Raw genomic sequence first — 19,986 nt, forward strand, 5'->3', positions numbered from 1 at the left:
AAGAAAAATTAATTTTACATAATATAAAACTAAGTATTATAATCTTAATGAATAATTTCTCCACAATATTTCCAAATAAGAATTTAACATTACAATACATTTAATAATGAAACAAAACATGATTCAAAATCATATATTATTATGTTTTTCATTTTACTTGAAACATTGATTTTCTGTATTCATTTTATAATTATTTACTAATAATTCTATATTTAAATAATTTCCTAATGATTTTCCATACGATTATAGGTCATTATAAGTCATCAGGAATGAAACTGCATAAAAATTCAAGCAGATAGAAGAGTTAAAAAAACAGAAAGACAGATGATAAGAATTATATATTAATTAGGAATTTACAATAACTAATCACTAAAACTGTTATACATCCTAATGCTCCTGGTTTCTTGTACAAAGAACAAGAAACCTGGAGTTTCTTTACTTTTATATAGAAAAAAAAACTTTATTGAAATTCTTGATGGTACTTCACCAGACTCATCTTACACAGCCAACACAGGTCTCATGTCATAGTTACTGTGATTGTACATTTCAGTTCTTGCTCCTTGTTCAAGTCTCTCGATGCTTAATCAAATTTTGATATTTCAAAATCGGTTCATTTCCTCTAGCAGCACTATAACTTTACACTGTGTATAGTCATTTGCTATGTTTCTTCCACCCTAAATGCTGTCATATGTACTTTTGCTATTTCATTTCAGCGTTGTTATTTCTAAAACTTTTCCTTACTTTTGGTTACATCCGTTTCCTTTAATTATTGTCATTCCTATATCTCAGTATCTTTCAATCGATCTTCCTTAGCTGGTTTCTGTTGAATGTATTTAACTAGATACCATTCACTGCACCATTTGTCTTCTACATTCCTTCTAATCAACTCTACTGACTTTATTATTTCTATCTTTTAAATTTATTTGTTTGGCTTTCTGTAGAGAATCTACTTTTATAATAACTTGTAAACTTGTTCCTAATTAATTTTGCTTTAACTTCACATCATTCTCTTTTAGTTTAACTGTACTTCATTTAGTTTTATTGTTTTATGGTACTTGACGCTTTTAATTTTTAAAGTTTGTTAGTTGACTTCACAGTAATATCTATCAATATAATGGCACAGCCATCATAAAATTTAGTTATGAAGTTTATGACTGCCATGTGAAATAACTAAATGGATGTTACTGAATGATTGGCTCCTCAATTCTTGAACCCGATGATCATATGATCAGATCTTAAATTGTAAGTGTTGTATTCCCTCTGTCTTGATGATCCTACATTTGATGAAATCTGCAAAGATATATAAATAGTCGTTCAAATACTTGCATTAAAAAAAAATAGATAAAATAAATATACCTAATGGATAATGTATCAATCATTTCACTGCGAAATGGATTGGTCATGAAGGTCCACATTTCTGGGCACCAAGAACACTTGATTTAACACCTTTAGATTTTTTCATCTAGGGACAGATGAGAAATATCATACATAAAACAAAAATACATTCTCATGAGGAATAAATTGTTTGCATTATGGATGCTGCTGAGAAACTTAAGGATAGCTTTGAAGTACTATAAAGAGCTACAAAAGCGGTACAGAAGGGAGGTTTTGAAACTGGTGGGCTTGATTTTGAATATTTGTTATAAACTGGTAGGTACGATTTACTGAATTGTTCCTAAATTGAATTCTAATTTTTCTAAACTTTCTTTGTTTTATTTGACTTATCTTGCACCATTACGTTCAGAATTACATTCTCTACAAGTTTTATTTAAAGGTTTTACATGTTTATTACCCATTTAACAAAGTTATTGTAGATCAAACATAGTAACGGGTTTTTTACTCTAAATTATTGATTTTCATCCCAGATTTCTTAAAACCAATGTTTGGTTGTGATCGACCAATGGTCGGTTCTAGCGCTCTGAAAAATTTTCTCAACCCCCCTAGACGAAACCCCATTCGCTCCCAGTAGTTCCCGTCAGATGATAATATTTTCAAGTGCTCCAGGGGCGCCGTTCGGAAATTGGGGCGGGGGTGCGATGTGGTGCAACCGTATTATCTTGGCAACCGCTCGTCCGATTTTTACGATTCAAACGGCGTAAGTATCGGTAGGTCGAGCGCTAACTGTTTAACGATCTGGTACACACTTGATCGACCGGATCTAGGTTATCGGGAAATAATTCGTTTAGCCCTAAGATTTGATTGCTCTCACCCGACGTAAAACGTACCGATCCGATCTTTCGCTAAATACGCTCAAACCTGTGCGCTAGAGAAGCTGTAAACTATAAACTTAAAAAGACTGAAAAGTGGAAAATAAAAAGTATATATTAAAACACCGGTGTTAAATTCAACGCACTAACATATAAAAAATAATTTTAGGACGGTATCTCAGAATGGATTTGACAAGCTTTGACGGTGATATGTAACATTATGTGAAAGTCGTAGCTTCAAATTCAAAATTTGATGTTTTTGACAATTTTTTCTTATGCGTGATGAATGGCCTAAAGAGTGAGGTTCAAACACGCAAAAGAAAAGATTAGCAAAAACATCAAATATTTAGTATATTCGCTAAATTGGAGCGACGGAAGCGAAGAAGAAATATAATCAACGCATCCTTCTTAAAAAAAAAATGTGTAAATTTATTAAACTTCGAAAATTAGGCGTGTGTGCGCGCACACACACATTTTCAGATCAATATTACAGTTCCTGTACAAGATTGAAAAAGCATTTACGCAGTTATAAGTGTTATGTACAGAGTGATATTTAAGTATGGAAACAGTTTTATACTGTATACCTGTGAGGTCTTTGGAGGGAGAAAGAAATGGGGTTCACCCAAGTTAAAAAAATCTGAATTATGATGGGTTTTAATTTTTTCCGCCATATTGAATCAAACTTAATTTTTTAAATAGGAAGGTTGACGTATGATACATAATTTCGGTTTAAAATTTTATAAGAAAAAAGTGGTGAACGCCGTTTTTCTGCTAACGCCTTCGTTATCGAGTTTTAAGCATTCAAACGTGGAACGATGGAAAAATCGTGTTAATAATAAAACGCGATGCATGATCAATTTTATTGCATTTTCCATTCATAATGCAAACAATAGCAAAGCTGTAATATTGGTAATAATACACAATAACTAATAATTAACAATGAAACGACAATATATCAACTGTAATTATTTTCAAAATAAAAACTAACTTCCTCTGCTAATATCAGCTGATATTTGTAAAATGAATTTTTGTAAAACATGGACCTCCAAGGTCCATGTTTTACCCCTCGTTTCATGTAAATATTTTATAGTTTGAATATGAGCCTAGACGGATCATAAGTAAATTTTTTTTTAAATATCACGACCCCACCACAATTTAGCAGGTCCATATTTTGGAAAAATATATCGTTTCAAATAACTAATAAATATTATGAATATGAACGAAGTTGCACCATAAATAAATTTTTTTTGTAATATCACGACACCACCACCATCTAGGAGGTCCATGTTTTGCAAAAATATCTCGTTTCTCGTAACTAATATTTGTTCTGAATGTGAACGAAATCGCAATTTCCACATGGCCGCCCGAACTTTCACCACTAAATCGATTGGGAGAGCCTTTTCCAATACAGCGGTAGCCTCGTAGAAGGTTGTTTTAAAAACACCAGTGAATACAATAAAGGCTCTGCGCTGGGCACTCCTTAAATGTTGAATAAGTGCTCGATTTCTTTCCAACCTATGCGCCCAAACGGACGCCGCGTAAGATGTCATACTTTCGAAGATACCTCGGTACACCATGAACAAATGACGGCCCGACAGCCCGTAATCCTTTCGAGCAAACCTTGTGAAGCTTGTGCATCACAGAGACGGCGTCCGCCGCTACTTGCCTGATGTGGTTGCTAAACAGCAACCTGTGCTGTGCTCCCTTCCCACCAAACCGCTTGACAGTGACGAAAACTCAAAGTCGTACCGGCGAACTGACCATGTACGTTATAAAATGACACCGCATTTCCGTCACTGAGATTAATAGTTCGGAATTTATTTAGGCAGAACGTTGTAAATCTTTTCGTTAAGCTACAATTTCTGTTCTGGTACCCATATGGGTACTTAATCGGTAAGTAGTCAATCGGATTTCGGTGAAAAATGAACAGTCTTTATTAATTTTATTAAATGGTTTTTATATTTATTTATTTTATAAATATAATTTAACCAAACTTAACCTATGCTCGCTTCGCTCGCTAACCTTGTCTAATTAACATCGTAATTTTTTGAGAATTTATTTAATAAATTCAGTAATTATTGCAATTATTTATTATTTAAATAATCAAAACACTCCTGTTAAATTATATTTATAAAATAAATAAATATAAATAACCATTTATTAAAATTAATAAAGAAACTGTTCATTATCCACCGAAATCTGATTGACCACTTTGTTTTTAAATAAAGCTGTAGCTGCGGTGGCGTTAATACGTAAGTACCCCCGTATGTTTCGGTGTTATTTTGAAGACGTTTCACGTCAAAAATTAAAAAAGCACTTTCAAAACGCAACGTGACGGCCATAATATTTTACGATCTCTACGGAGTCTGTAATACATTATAATACAGTAAAAAAGATTTAAAAAAAAAAAGAAAAAGTAGTAACATAAAAGGCATATTATTGAAGCATGTCAAAGTGGTTATAAAATAAAAACTCAAAACCAAATCCTTAGATTTTTAAACAAAGTTTACCCACTCCCAGTCACTGACAATAATGAATAGAGATATTCTTGTATATTTATGTTATTTTATCTTTCATTTCTTGTTTCTATAATTATTGTGTGTAAAAGCAGTAAATTCAGATGTGATGTTTTTCTTTTTCAACTAATATAATAATGTTATGTTTGTTGAAAATTTATGTTTTCAAAGTAGGGGTCATGTTAAGTTAGGAAATGTAGTGGGAGTCAGCTTTGTATGGTTAAAGTCATGGTTAATGTTAAAATTCATTATATATTGCACTGTAATAAAAATCATTTTTTAATTTCATTAATTTTGGATATATACTTCCAGCCCTAATAATGAATCTGTATTTGTTCAGCCTATACTGTAACTTTTCAAATTAGAGGTGAAACAGTACAGTACTGCATTTCCATAAAAGCAAATTTCAAGATTGTGTGATTTAAATGTAATTTTAAATAGAGTTGTAAAATATTGATCGTAGTGTCAAAAATATTTGTACTTTCTGAAAAACACCTACGAGTAAGTAAGTTAAATAAATTAGTAAGTAAAGTAAGGAAGACAAATACAAGTAAGTGAATTCATCTAAATTCACCAAAAGGATAAGTAAGTTGTATTTTCAATAAAAATAAAAAGACAGGAAATCACACTGAACCTATACAGATTTGGTTTTATTATTTTTTTAATAAATTTCAGTGTTTGGTGGAAATATCTTGCTGTCACTTACTGTCCCAAGGTTTGGCAGGAAGAAATCCACATGTTACTAGTACTGTGAATTCCAGACTGTGAATTCTACATCTGTCAACACAGAATTGAACATTTCATCTCTGACCAGTTCCCTTATTTGTGGGTCAATGAAGATCCCTTCTTTAATTTCTGCCTTGTATAAAAGAATCCTTGACTGTCCTTCATAGGTTTTACAGAATATTTTATTAATCTCAGTTTGATATGAAAGGATGGTAAAATATTTTTTCTAGATTTACTAGTCTCATTATTTTTTTTTTTCAATTATACTTCAGTTGGGTAGTATAATGGAGAATATTATTCTTGATTATATTGTCTTATCCACAATTGCAGAAAACCAAATACTTGCTAAGGATGTTAAGTTTTAAAAACAAACTCACTGTAGAGGAGGTTAGAAAGAAAAAAAAGTTAATTTCTTCTCCCTTCTAATGTATAATAAACAGCTAACACTGCTCTTAAAATATAAGGTAAAACATGTTTAACAAATACAGAATTAACCTACATTAACATTACAGGAGATTGCCCACTAATTTTACATAACCTAACCTTTTAGTGTGTAAACATCAAAAGTCATCAAAACTAATATACTGCTTCTATATGAACTGCCAATAAACATTAAACTCAATAAGATCTGGGCAGGGGTCAAGTTGAGTTGATTTAAAAAAATTAAGCTCCTGTTATTTTATTTAAAGCTACTGGTAGAGAAGAAAGGTGGGTAAAATATCTTGGGCTCTTGGTTAATGACCCTCTCCTTTGACAAGCCAAGATTAGTAAACTTTGATTCATTCAAAGCTGGACGCTAGGTACTAATTATGGGATATAACTTTAGTTCTATGTTATAATAACATCTTGTATTAATTTATAATATATTAATTATATTTTTATATAATAATATATTATTTATATGTATTAATAACATCTTATGTTGTCATAAGATGTTTTATCTTATATAATAAAGATAAATTATGAGAAATAACTTATTCCTTTTGTTTGTGAAAAATTAGATGCTGCTTAAAATTATTTATAAATTACAAAAATTTTTTATTACACAAAAAGTGGTAAAAGTGTTTCTGACTACTCTACTAGAGAAGAAGCTAATCATATGTTGAACCTGTTTGTACCCTAAAACTTTTTCCTGGGCACAAAACAAAGTATCGTTATCAATGCCCAGACACATTATTTGTTTACTATGTAAGTAAATATTAAAAATTAAATTAACAATAAAATTACCTCCACTATTCTACTCAGTACTCAAATATTTGAAGATAAACAGATGGCCCTGAGAAATCGTAAAAGATTAGGTAATATACTTCATTGTTTTCCAACATACTTCACATGACAGCCTGTAATTTAAACTTGCAATGCAATGCCACATAAATACAATCATCAAGGATGTGGTGAATGGCAGCAAGCATAAACAGGTGCATTTGAGCCTATTATGCTCTTTGCAAATGGAAAATAATAACCTCCTCTCAATGGTAATTTCTGCATGAGAGCTCCACGGTAACAGAGTTTCTTAACTGAATAAAGTTTATTTATTATTGGAATGGAATTATTTATTATTGGAATGGTAGCATTCTATTTACTTTGCCACTTGTCATGAATCACTGTCTTGTTGATAACGAAGATGAATAATCAGATTGTTAACACAATTTATGAAAAGAGGCTGGAAAAACGCTTCTTTTGCTGCACTCTGAGTGCTCATTGCTTGAAATTCCAATATGGCTTGGGATCTAACAGAAGCTCACAGTTGTATTTTGTTGAGTCATTTGAGAAATAATTCCTTGAATCTCATTTATAACAGGGTGTCTGGAGTACATGTCACTCACTAATAAGTGACATGTGCTGTTGAATCGCAAACCTCAACTCACCTCAACTTACATCATAACACTGATTCACGGATATTAATTAAGAACACAATTAGTCATATTTCAAGAATATTCTTTATTAATGATTACATGTTTTATGTTTAATATTTGTAGATGTTACTGTTCATGTCAGTGTAGTCCCTTATCTAAAGAATAACTGAATACAATAATACATATTAAACATAGCTAAAGATAAACAACTGGGTAACCATGCCAGCAACATAACAAACTTGTTTATATCTATAGAAAAGAAGAGTAAGCATTTTAATATTGAAAATAAAGAGGAAAGGAAAACATTCAGGACTGACCATACTGCCCACCAAGCAATCTTACAATGATTTTTTTCTCAATTGTACTACTATCAAAATTTACAAGTAATAACAATTGAAAGAATATATTTGTACATATATTTATCAAAATAATAAAAATTTACCAAGTGCATACATACTACCGCAATATCATAATGGAAATCAATTCCTAAATTCATGTTTAGACCAAATTGCAATCACTCACAAATATACAAATAGTATGTAAAAGTTATGTAATTATATAATAAATCATAAGTTCAAAACATATAAACTCCAGTTATATTCAATTATTTAATTATACAGTGAGTCATAAAGTTACAGTCAATTGTACAATAAATCATAAAACTCGTATATAAATCAGTTTATATAATTTATCTTAATTAGTATGTACCCTAGCATTGCACGAATGTAGGATTTCTTTATTATGTTGTTCGTGATGCCTTACTTGTCTTAACATGTATCCATTGGCCAGGACAATCTGATGCCAATGGAAATTAGTATACATTTACTAGGGTAGGCTAAACCTATAGATTGGTTGTATCTACCATCACAGAGAACTACTATTTTTTTGGTAATGTTGTTTGTGGAGCCTTATGCGTTGAGGTATATCCATCGGCCAGAGAAATCACGGTGCCAATGGACATTGTACCTAGAGTCACATAACTCTAGGATTTCTTTGACAGTGTTGTTTGTGGGGCCTTCAAGATGTACAAAAGCTTGGGACTCTAACCTCAAGCAAATGCTGAGTACCATCTTGGTGCCTCAAAACAACCAAAGTATCCTTTAGCCTATGTAGGAAATACTGTATATGTTTGCATTGTATTTTGTATGTATTTGAATCTGTATGTCCTACAACAGTCTATATTATGTAAGAGTATGGAAGCAATATGAAAGTGAAAATTACAATTCATCATTATAAGTATGCATCTTAAAATATACATTAATACAATATTTAATAAAATATCAATAAAGATATAATGAGTACAAACAAATGAAATTACATGATAATACAGAACCATAATTACCAAATCTAATAAAATATTGTTATAAATATCATTATGAACTTCAAAAAATAGGTTATTACTTACTATCATTTAACTCAAGCTCTTATGATTTGTAACAAAGATAATTTGTTTATAGGTCCTTTTAATAGACCTTTGACTACAACTGTTACAAAGTTGTCAGGAACCCAATAAATCTGGGTACCATTTCAGAGAATTCTTCACGATTAATATCAAATGTCTAACACAAAGGTTAGGAGAAGTAAAACACGATTGATGTATACAATACATCAATAGGTCAAATGAAATATATCTTAGGTTCAAATGAAACATAAGTAAACATTCCATAAAAGAGTATTTCAATGATAGTGATTCTGTAATTGTGTTATTTATTTAAATCGAAAGTGTAGGACTGAAGTAGAAACTGGCTTCTGTCAGTACAACAGTGTATTGTTGAAGACAAGATTGTCTGTCCTATTAAGCAATAATTGATTCTTTAATTGCACTCTTCCATGAATCATAAAATGGGAATGGGAGTGATGTACAATTTAATCAAAGCCTCAAACTCTGCCCGCCATAACGAATCATTGTACGGTTAATCAAAGCCTCAGACCTCTGTCTGTCATAACGAATTATTAGTTTATTAAGACTATTGCATAAGCAGAAAATGTTGATGAAGGAATTACTTGAGAAAGGTGGTAGCTGACCAGTCTGTAAATTTATCCTAAGTGAAACAACAGAAATAAAGATAATGCACTGTAAAAGACATTGAGCCTCTATCAATTCCTCTACTGTATAATATAATATGTCTCCTGTAATCGAAATGCAGTTTCAAGATTGCATTTTATACTATTTTTAACATTATCCTTTTACGATAAAACACAATCTTATTTGGTATCAGTATAATACAAATGTCAGAAGAATTTCTATTTGTCATGAATAAATAAATATATTTAAATAATTAAATGAAATCAAATCATAAATAAAAATAAAAACTGAAATTAGAAAACAGATCATTAGTCAATTGTAAGAATTAAATTCAGCTGTACTATACAGATAAGCCGATAGTTGCATCAAGCCTTGACGTCAGATCTTTAATTATATATTTTATTAATGCATTCATTGACCTGCCAGTGAAATAAACGCTGATCTTAGTCCATCGTCAAATTAATTCAGTTTCATGATGTGATGTTACATCATATTTATGACATTTTTTTGGTATTGCAGTAGTGTATGGATTAATGCTTGACTTGTATCATTATCTGAAGCTGGTTTAATACAACGTAATGAATTAATTATCTTGAATATTATTTTCTTATTATTTTTATCAATTACTCCATTTAATAACCTTTTGTTAATGTCTACATTATATAACTGAAGTTCAAATGTATTAATACCATTAGTAATTGTAGAAGTAACTATATTTAAATTAAAATATCATTACTGTTATTATTATGAATAGCATCGTAATAGAAGTAATATTTTTTTAGTACAAACACATGGTATCATCTCTTGATATTTTTCCTATTATATTTAAATATGAGTAAATTCAAATTACTACCCTGTATTTTAAAATTGTTTTTATACATTTCCTAAGTAAAAATCTGTTTTGTAATGATGCTGTATATGCTTAATAAGTTAAATTTTATCACCGACATCTTTTAATTTAAGCTCAGATACTGCAGGTAGTTTCAAATTTGATACGTTAGCAGTTTACCTATAATAAGTTGAATATATAGTCAATGTACATATTTAACATTACATAACCTTTAACATTATTAAATATTAAATTATTATTTTTAAAATGATTTAATTTTATCTTTTTTATGTAATTTACAGGTTGTATTTTGTTTACCCTTTTTGGTAAATTGACTATTTTATTACTGATATTTAATTTTATATCTTGGCAAAACAATAGTAATTAAATATAAAATTAATTAAAATAATTTACTTAAATGATGTAAAAGATAGCCATTGTTACAAACCAATTCCCATGCAAAGACGGCAATGTTATCAATTATTCTTTCTGTATTATTGAAGTTTTAAATGATATGACTTTAAGTACAAATTGAAATTAAAGAGTATCACAATAAATCTTCCTATATCGGTTGGCTGGAGGACCAGAAATGAAAGATGTTGAATCACATAACCCAACCTTTTTACATCATAACACTGATTCACGAATATTAATTAGGAGCAAAATTAGTTATATTTTGAGTATATTCTTAATTAACGATGACATGTTTTATGTGTGATATTTGTAGATGTTACTGTTCATGTCAGTGTAGTTCCTTATCTGAAGAATAACTGAATACAATAATACATATTAAATATAGCTAAAGGGCAGTTCAGTGAATACATTGATCAATGCAAAAGTAACAATCAGTTACATGATCCTTTGGTTCACGTCAAGCCATAGGTACACCAAATGGCAAAGCCCTCTGTAAACCTTTCAGCCACCCTCTTAAATATACAGAACAATTAGTGCATACTATATAAGGAGCCCATGTTGTATTCTGATCAATTTTACACTTAAAATACAAATGATATGCTTTTTTAATTAAAGTAATGTTTTTTCAGTTTAATTTTACAGTAAACTCACCACATACATAAAAAAAGGCATCCACATCATTTACACAATTTTGAGTCATTATGACACTGCACTGTTAACAAATTTAAGACAGCAATAAGAGTGAACAAAATTAATTCATTCCTAAATCCAATGCTTAATACAAACAACACAACAGTGCTTTCAGCTACATATTTTGACCAGCACAGACGTGATTAATATTGTCCATGACGGCTCACTTTTCAGTATTAGATATGATGTCATAATATGTGATTATTATATGATTTAATTCTTTGTCTGGTATTGTTTATTTATGGCTTAAAAATTATGTTAACAAAGTTAAACAATAAATAATGAGCTAACAAAATACAAATAGGAGCTTAAAATGCTAACTACGTTGAAAAATGAAAAAAAAATCTATTAATTAAAATTTAAAATTTTTTCAAAAATTGTAGGTTATATAAGGATTCTGAGTTCATATCCATTTTCAATATCATAAATAGTGTTAATTGGATGATAGAATTTGCTTTTTTTTTCAGTAGAAATGATTGTTGTTCTATACTCTTCTCATATTTTGTATACTAATAGGAATAGGTGAGTCAAAAACAGAAATACAGTATGTTGCTATATATTTCATTTCTTAATAAAATAATGATTAATATATTTTTGAAAAAATAAATTTTCTTTGCTAACATTACAAATAATTAAAATATCTGCCAATTGCATGTATCATTGTAAAAGTGCTGTCCAATATATCCAAAAAAATAATAAAAAAGTTCAGTAAGAAAGTAGGGTAAAAAGGTTGGTAGGTTAGAAAATTTAAAGAGGGAAATAGGTAGGTTGAATGTAGTTGGAGTAGGGATTAGCAAGGTTCGGTGGGAAGAGGAAAACACTTTTTGGTAGGTGATTTTAGAGTAATTAACTCAGCCTCGAATAAAGGGCAGGCAAAAGTAGGCTTCATAATGAACAAGAAGATAAGGAAGAGAGTAGAGCATTTCAGAAAGCTTAGCGATAGAATCATTGTAATCAGAATAAAATCAAAACCTAAGCCGACAATGATTGTTAATGTCTATGTGCCTACAAGTAAGTGCCCATTATGATGATGATGATGAGGTTCAGTGTGTATACGAATGAAAGAGGGGAACAACTTATTGAGATTTACAGGAAGTATAATTTAGTAATTGCCAATACCCAGTTTAAAAATCATAGCAGAATACATACGTGGGAAAAGCCTGGTAATACTGCAAGTTATCAGATAGATTATAAAATGGTTAGACAAAGATTTAGAAATCAACTTGACGATTGCAAAGCATATCCAGGAGCAGACATTGATAGCGACCATAATTTAGTGATGATGAAATGTAGATTGTGGTTTAAAAACCAAAAGAAAAGGTGTCAGATGAATCGGTGGAATTTAGAGATTCTTGAGGAAGAGGAGGTAAAGAAGAATTTTGAGAACATCGCAAGAGGTCTGAGTAAAACTGATATGGTAGAAAAAGTAGAAGAAGAATGGGAGAATGTTAAGAAGGAAATTTTTAAATCAGCAGAAGTGAACTTAAGCAGAACAAAGAGAACCTTGGTTATCAGAGGATATATTGCAACTGATGGATGAACGTAAAAAATATAAGAATGCTGGTGATGAACGTATTTAACTTTATAAAATTTGCTTTTGAACACTTCAGAAGTGAAATTAGAAAAAAGTTTTATTTTTGTAACAATATACAACTAGAATTTTTTAAATGTAAATACCAATTTTAAGTAATGTTATAAGAAACTAAATACAAATAATGAAAAATCTATAACAGTATCAGAAATTGTCCGTAACCAGCGTGGCAGTGCATGGTATGATTTTAAAAACTTGTTGAAATAAGAATTTGAAATAATGAACTGAATACAGATAACTGCACTGAATTGTACATATTACTTTTTGTGTATTGCTAGTAATTAATAAATAACTTTCTTGTATTTGTATAAATCATCGTAATAAGTTTTGCCATTCCAGTGGTAAATTAATTACTACTAAATCTCCAAGAAGGAATGTTACACATATAACAGATTACAAGAGAAAATAAAATTATTTACAGTTAAAAAATTCTTAATACATAAGCTTAGTAGACATACAACCAAACAGTATAAAATATAAGTAAAATAATAAAAGTAAACAATTATCACATAATCTTGTGGAACTAGATACCCCCTATAGTAATAACTCTATTGGAGGTTACTACCCAAATATTTTCGGTGAGTAAAATAATAAACTAATCAATTATTGATTAATTGTCCAGTGTGGATTTCTAAGTGGATTTCAAAATTAATTACACAATACAAGTCTTACAGTACTAAAATTTCACCTAGTGACAAGATTATATATACATACATACAGATTAAATAACTCAGAACCATAAATACAATACAAGAATACAGTGATAAAATTGAAAATGAAATTAATCCTAGGTAAAATTTAAAGAAAAAGAAAGATAATAAAAATATTAAATTTGTAGAGTCATCAATTCCACCCAGAATCACAGGCCAACCAATTAATAAAACTCTCTACATCTTCAATCGACAACAGCCAATCATAAATTGATAGTGAAAACCTTTTAGTCTTCTATGGATTTAAATTCCCTTGGTAAGTGATTAAATATTTTTAGAGCTAAGAAAGAACATTTAAATAACTCAATTCTTTTCCTAGGAGGAACTACACTATCCGCTTGCTCCAAAGGATTCATAACCAAAGTACCAAGAATCCTATCCTGTTTACAGCCTTCATAATATGTCTTTGGTATTCTATAGAAATACATACGATGCAGTGGCAAGATCTTAGACAGCAATATATATACTGTAGATCTTATACTTACACAGCAAATGAAGATCTGCACATCACTGCATGCATTTAAGTATTTTTTTCTTGTTACTGAATTTCCCTCCTCAGATGAGGTCTTTAATGCATTAACAGTATCATTGAAGTGATCCTTAAAAGCATGGATGCTTTTGAATTTCTCTGCTTACCTAGAATCATATAATTTAGGAATGCTAACAATAAGCTTGTGTCATAAAACGAACTCGCAAAAAAATGTGATTATCTCCTTGATACTTCCAACACAGTTTTGAATTTCTGTGATAACAATTAAATCTTTCATGATAAGATTAAGCTTGTGAGAATAGCATTGGAAGTAAAAGGATTTTTTTGTATTTTTATCTCAAGGTTGCCAGCACATCTCCTTCTTTGCTAGATATGATGGAACATGCATGGAAGCTTAACTACACACACTTATCAGGGTCTAGATTTAAGTTTGTCGCAAACAGTTCAATGTGTTTGATAATACTCACAACTTTAAGTCTTTTAAGCTCTACAAAGCCTAAAAATTATTTGATTTTGTTGGTCTTTTCTTGAAGAAACGAAATCTAATAGACAGCTATTCTTTGGTAGAAATATCCGCATTTTCATCAGCCAAAATGCTATAAACGCAAGCTTTTTTAATTCTTGTGACAATGCATTTCCTAACTGTAGCGCCACACAGATCAGTTATTTCATTTTGGATGATAGGTGATCGGTATGACATGTTTTTGGTCCATGCTCAAATGGACCAAATAAGGATGTATAGATAGAATAGAAACATGATTAGCTTAAAATACTTTACTAACTGCAGTATCACTGGTGAAACATCGAGAAAGTATCCCAGTTTTGTACAATGTATGCATTGCCAGCAATATGGTTTCACAAAGAACAACTGAATTGAAATAATATAAATTAGTTTTTTTGGCTGGATTTAATATTATAATCTTATTTCTTGTTTTTATTGAAAAACAAAATAATGGTTGGATTACTTTTTTTCATTATCCTAACCAAATAAGAAATTCACTTACAGTAAACAATATTTGAAAAAACTTTTAATTTTTATTATTTTAATGACTTCTTAAGCTGCAATAAAACATAGTATTTTTGAAAAAAAAACAATATTGAGTAATTAATCTTCACTAATACATTTAAAAAATGTTTCTAGTCATTTCTGTAGAAAAAATCCAAAGAAATGAAATTAACAAATAATATATTACTAAGAGCTGTTGAAGAGTTAAATATATGCAAAAGTGTAGATATATCTAACCTTTTGTTTATATAATTTTTTTTTTTGTTATGCTTCCTAACCAATAAGAGGAAAACCTTGTAACAATTCCAGTGGCCACTCCACCCCCTCCAACAATAGTCTTGATGGCTTTACAGGAGGGCATCTTATTAACCCTTAAATACTGATTTACAATCATTCATCAGCAAGGCCTCTGTTAGGATGCAACCAATATAAATACCTTTTTTGTTTTGCTGTAGGAAGTGTGAAAATTTACCTGAACCAAATGCCCAGCAGCCCGCACATACTGGGTGTTCACCGCCTATGCGGTGGGACCATCTAAATACCCACTCCTTCACGCAGGGTGTGCTGGAATTGACATAAAGGCATAACATCAGCACCACCGTCGTCACAGGCATATTTCTCATTCAGACCAATATTTACATAACACATTCAGACACTATTTACACTCGTTATTTACAATTAACAATGTATACAGCTCAGAATTTACACTATAGCTATGTCGGCCTCAGACATCCCAACCCCATATGGGGAAGAGATCCACCTTGTGACGTTACTGGTCGCCACACCACCCCCTTCATTCCAAGCCCTGAGGGGCTTTACCAGAGGTCATCTTTAGACCCTCTAACTGATTACATCTCACAGTCATCAGCCAGGCCTCGGTCGGGATGCCACCGATGTAAATGCCTCACCAGACATTTGCAACAGTAAAATACATTTCAAATTTCACCTTCACGTAGGCCTCAAACGGACATCTTCACATCCAAACTAACATGATTTCTGCAAAATAACTGACCGAAACCGCGGCAGTGCGAACCTCGCTTCTAGTCCAGATTTGACAGCATCATTCATGACTGTGAATGCATCAGAAAACGAACGAGTTGAAAGTTAAATTAGTGCTCATAGCAATCAAAATTATGTCTTACACAACATAAAAATTCAGCCCTACACCCAAATAAGTCGACCAATTTAGGTCACCTAACAACAGGAACGCAACCTCATTCCGGTCCGCGCAGGAACTGGGGACAAAACCCGCACCCCCAACCAGTCCCGTCATGGTGTCTCGCGTGGCATTACTAAGTCACGATCAGGACAGCCACTGGTGGAGGGAAGTCACGCCAAAGGTCCTTGGCGGCACGGCCACCCCCACCAGAGGAGGCCCAAATCGAATCACAAACAATACCAATATAACTGTGGCACGATGCAAGTGGGCCTACCTTCAACCAATCCAGTGCCTGAGCCGGAACCCTAGCCACCCGGGATCCTACGCGTTTTTTGTAAACTCTTACAAACATACAGACAGATTACCAAAAGAATGATCAAAATAAGATTTTGATCATAAACCAACGAACAAACTCTTACTGAAAAAGTTTGGGAAATTGGCTCTGTTGAAGATGCTGATCAAAGTGAAAGATCACCAATTAAACTAAACAAACAGAGTCTGCTTGATATTTTGAATGCTATGGCCGTAAGTCCATCAAAGTCAATGTGTAAGTTAGCACAGCAGCAAGGTATAAGACTTCCTGCTGTACATAAAGCTGTAAGAAAAGAACTGAAATTGTTCTCCTACAAAGTAAAGAACTGTAAACCTACAGATCATGTCAATAGACTAAATTATTGTCAATGGTTTAAACATTTTATTAGTAAAATTTGGTAGGTATCCTTAACGTTACATTTTTTACAGATTAAGCATGGTTTCATCTGTGGTTTCTACAGATTAAGTGTGGTTTAATTCACAAAATTCACATCTGTGATTGACAACTAATCTCGATGAATTACATGAGCAATCGTTAAATTAAGTGAAAATTGGAGTCTGGGATAGTTTTCTGGGTGCATAATGAAGGGTTGTTATCGTTGTTATAACACAATATTTATATAATAAATAAATTTAAAAAATTGACAATAAAAACTAAAAGCTAGCAACATAAAATACCTTAAAACGAAAAAGCCTGAAATGTATGCTAAAAACAAAATAGAAAGAAAAATAAATACCTCAATGGATACATTAAAAAAGTAACTTAAAGGAATAAGAATTAACATCTGGCATATACCAAACGGTAAATACAGTCAACAAGGACCACATAAATAATTAAATTCTTGAATCAAGGTGCATGGCCTTTATAAATCACAAGATAGGTAACATCAACTTGCGACACAATGCTACATAACAGATACAATTCACAAGGATGTGGTGCACAGTTAGTTGGCAGTCACAATGAGCACAAAGGAGTGCATCTGTTTGCATCATCAGATATCCATGAGTGAGCCTAGTGTGCCCTATTCAAAAATGACAAATAATAACCTCCTCTTGACGGTTATGTCTGCATGAGCAGCTCCAAGGTGACACAGTGTGTTAATTATTGTTAATTAAAAATAATGTTAACTAACACAGTGTGCTTTTATTGTTGATGGTAGCATCCCATTCACTTTGCCACTCATCATGAACTACCTTTTTCAGGAAACAGACAAGATCATTTGAAGCAATGCAATTGGTAAAAGGAGGCTGAAAACGTGCCTCTTTTGCTGCACTATCAGCACTCACTTTGCCTGAAATTCTAATAAGGCTGAGAATCAAGCAGAAGTTCATAGTTGTATTACATTGAGTCATTTGCAAAATAACACACTGATCTTACAGACAATAGGGTGTCTGGAGTACATATCACCAATCACCTGTAAGGCACTCATGGAATCTGAGCAAATAAATACTTGTCAAAATGTTGGGCTAATTATAATTAGGTCTGTTAATAGCAAACAGTTCTGCAATGAAAATATTGATGATGCTGGGAAGGCCAAACATGTATGTTCTGTTGCCAACCACAAAAGCATAACCAAAAGAACTAACGTTTTTAGAGCAATCCGTATAAACTATAGCATCAGGATTCACGCTATTTATATCATACAGTTCATTTCATTAGATAACTAACTGGATTTGTATTCTTTTTATGATACTGACAAAGCACAAAGCAGTAATTAATAAAAGAAGGCCTCCAAAGGGGGTAATAACATGGAGCAATATAAGTACTAGAGGTTATTGCACATTTAGAGCTGAGAAGAGGAATTGAGCTCTGATGACTAGCAAAGCAGTAGATCTATTCCTGCTGGAGATTAATATGTGACAGTTGGAGAATACCACATCAGAGGTTGGATGATTTGGTTGCACTTTAATGCAAGCCACATAGGAGCATATCATTTGCTTTCGTCTATTACAAAGAGATGGCTTACCACTGTTCACCAGCAGACATAACACAGGGTTTGAGAGAAACCCACCTGTGGCGAGACGGATGAATGAATGATGGACTGCATTGAGCATCTTTAGTGCGGTGGCCCGCGCCGACGAAAAGCCACGCAGCCGTAGTCTAAGGGGGAATGGACCAGAGCTCGGTAGAAGCGCAACATATGGTCGGCTCTCCTACACGTATTAGATAGAACTCTCAGTACGTACAACATTTTTAGACATTTTATCTTCAGCTCCTTCAATTGTGTTACCCACGTTAGTCATTGGTCAAACCACATTCCTAGAAATCTTACCCGCGTCGATGCCTCAACTGGTTCAGTATGTAAATACAGTTGAGGGTCAACATGTTTCCTTAACCAGAAAAAACAAATGTACTTCTTTTTTTTTACGGAGAAAACGTGAATCCAGTAAATTTACACCACGATTCTAAGCGGGTTTAGTGTCTTGCAGTAGCCTTAGCCTCTCACCTGTAGCGAACGTTCTACGTGCTACATAAATTTAAAAAAAAAATCTACAAATAAAGAACACATTACAGGTTTCGCACGCAGTTTGTTATACTATTTATGGCTACGGCAAACAAAATAGCATTTAGGACACTTCCCTGAGTTACTCTGTTTTCTAGACTGAAACTGTCAGAAACCGTCGTTCCAACTCGAACTCAGAAGGACCGATCACTGAGGAAACCCCTGATAAATAAAAGGAGATTACCTTGTATAGCTCATGAACGAATCATTTCGAGGGGTTTGTGGTCTGCACGATCGCCGAATCTGACTCCTCCGTATTTACCCACCGGGTTGGTTTAGTGGTGAACGCGTCTTCCCAAATCAGCTGATTTGGAAGCCGAGAGTTCTAGCGTTCAAGTCCTAGTAAAGCCAGTTATTTTTACACGGACTTGAACACTAGATCGTGGATACCGGTGTTCTTTGGTGGTTAGGTTTCAATTAACCACACATCTCAGGAGTGGTCGAACTGAGAATGTACAAGACTACAATTCATTTACACTCATACATATCATCCTCATTCATCCTCAGAAGAATTATCTAAAGTGTAGTTACCGGAGGCTAAACAGGAAAAAAGAGACTCCTCCGTATTACTTTTATGGAAGGCAGCAAACAAGCAGTTATCGCAACAGACCACGCATAGTTGTAAAACCGGAAATAACCCGCAGCATACGTACGAGACATTCAACTACATCAGCTGGTTAAAGTGTTTGAAAACACATTAAAATGTGTTGTATTTTTGTTGGAGGAGGTTATTTCCGATTGCTTTTATAAACTATTCCAATTATTGTAATATCGGTTTCTATGAAATAATGAGATAAAAATACATAATTAAGAAAGTTTAATCATTACACTTCCATAATTCCAGTGCACAACAACTTAACGAACGCGTTGTATATTATCCAGTAATAACAACTTATTTGTTAAATAGATTTTTTTATTAGTGGTAAGTATTAGAAGAAACTGTATAGTTT

General features: G+C 32.1%; 1 long non-coding RNA gene across 2 annotated transcripts; it reads right to left on the bottom strand.

Annotated features, from left to right (window-relative positions):
* Window positions 1-319: 319 nt before the first annotated feature.
* On the bottom strand, window positions 320-19,652 carry LOC142329129 (uncharacterized). 2 transcript variants are annotated; one of them, XR_012757424.1, is made up of 2 exons: window positions 19,568-19,652; window positions 320-1,290 (listed from the first exon to the last, which is right to left on the bottom strand). It is a non-coding gene; the product is annotated as an uncharacterized LOC142329129 (long non-coding RNA). The 2 variants fall into 2 exon arrangements; XR_012757425.1 differs by lacking the exon at window positions 19,568-19,652 and adding an exon at window positions 11,226-11,362.
* Window positions 19,653-19,986: the final 334 nt, after the last annotated feature.

Source organism: Lycorma delicatula, chromosome 8 (genome assembly GCF_047948215.1).
Source record: "Lycorma delicatula isolate Av1 chromosome 8, ASM4794821v1, whole genome shotgun sequence".
NCBI classification, from domain to species: Eukaryota; Metazoa; Arthropoda; class Insecta; order Hemiptera; family Fulgoridae; genus Lycorma; species Lycorma delicatula.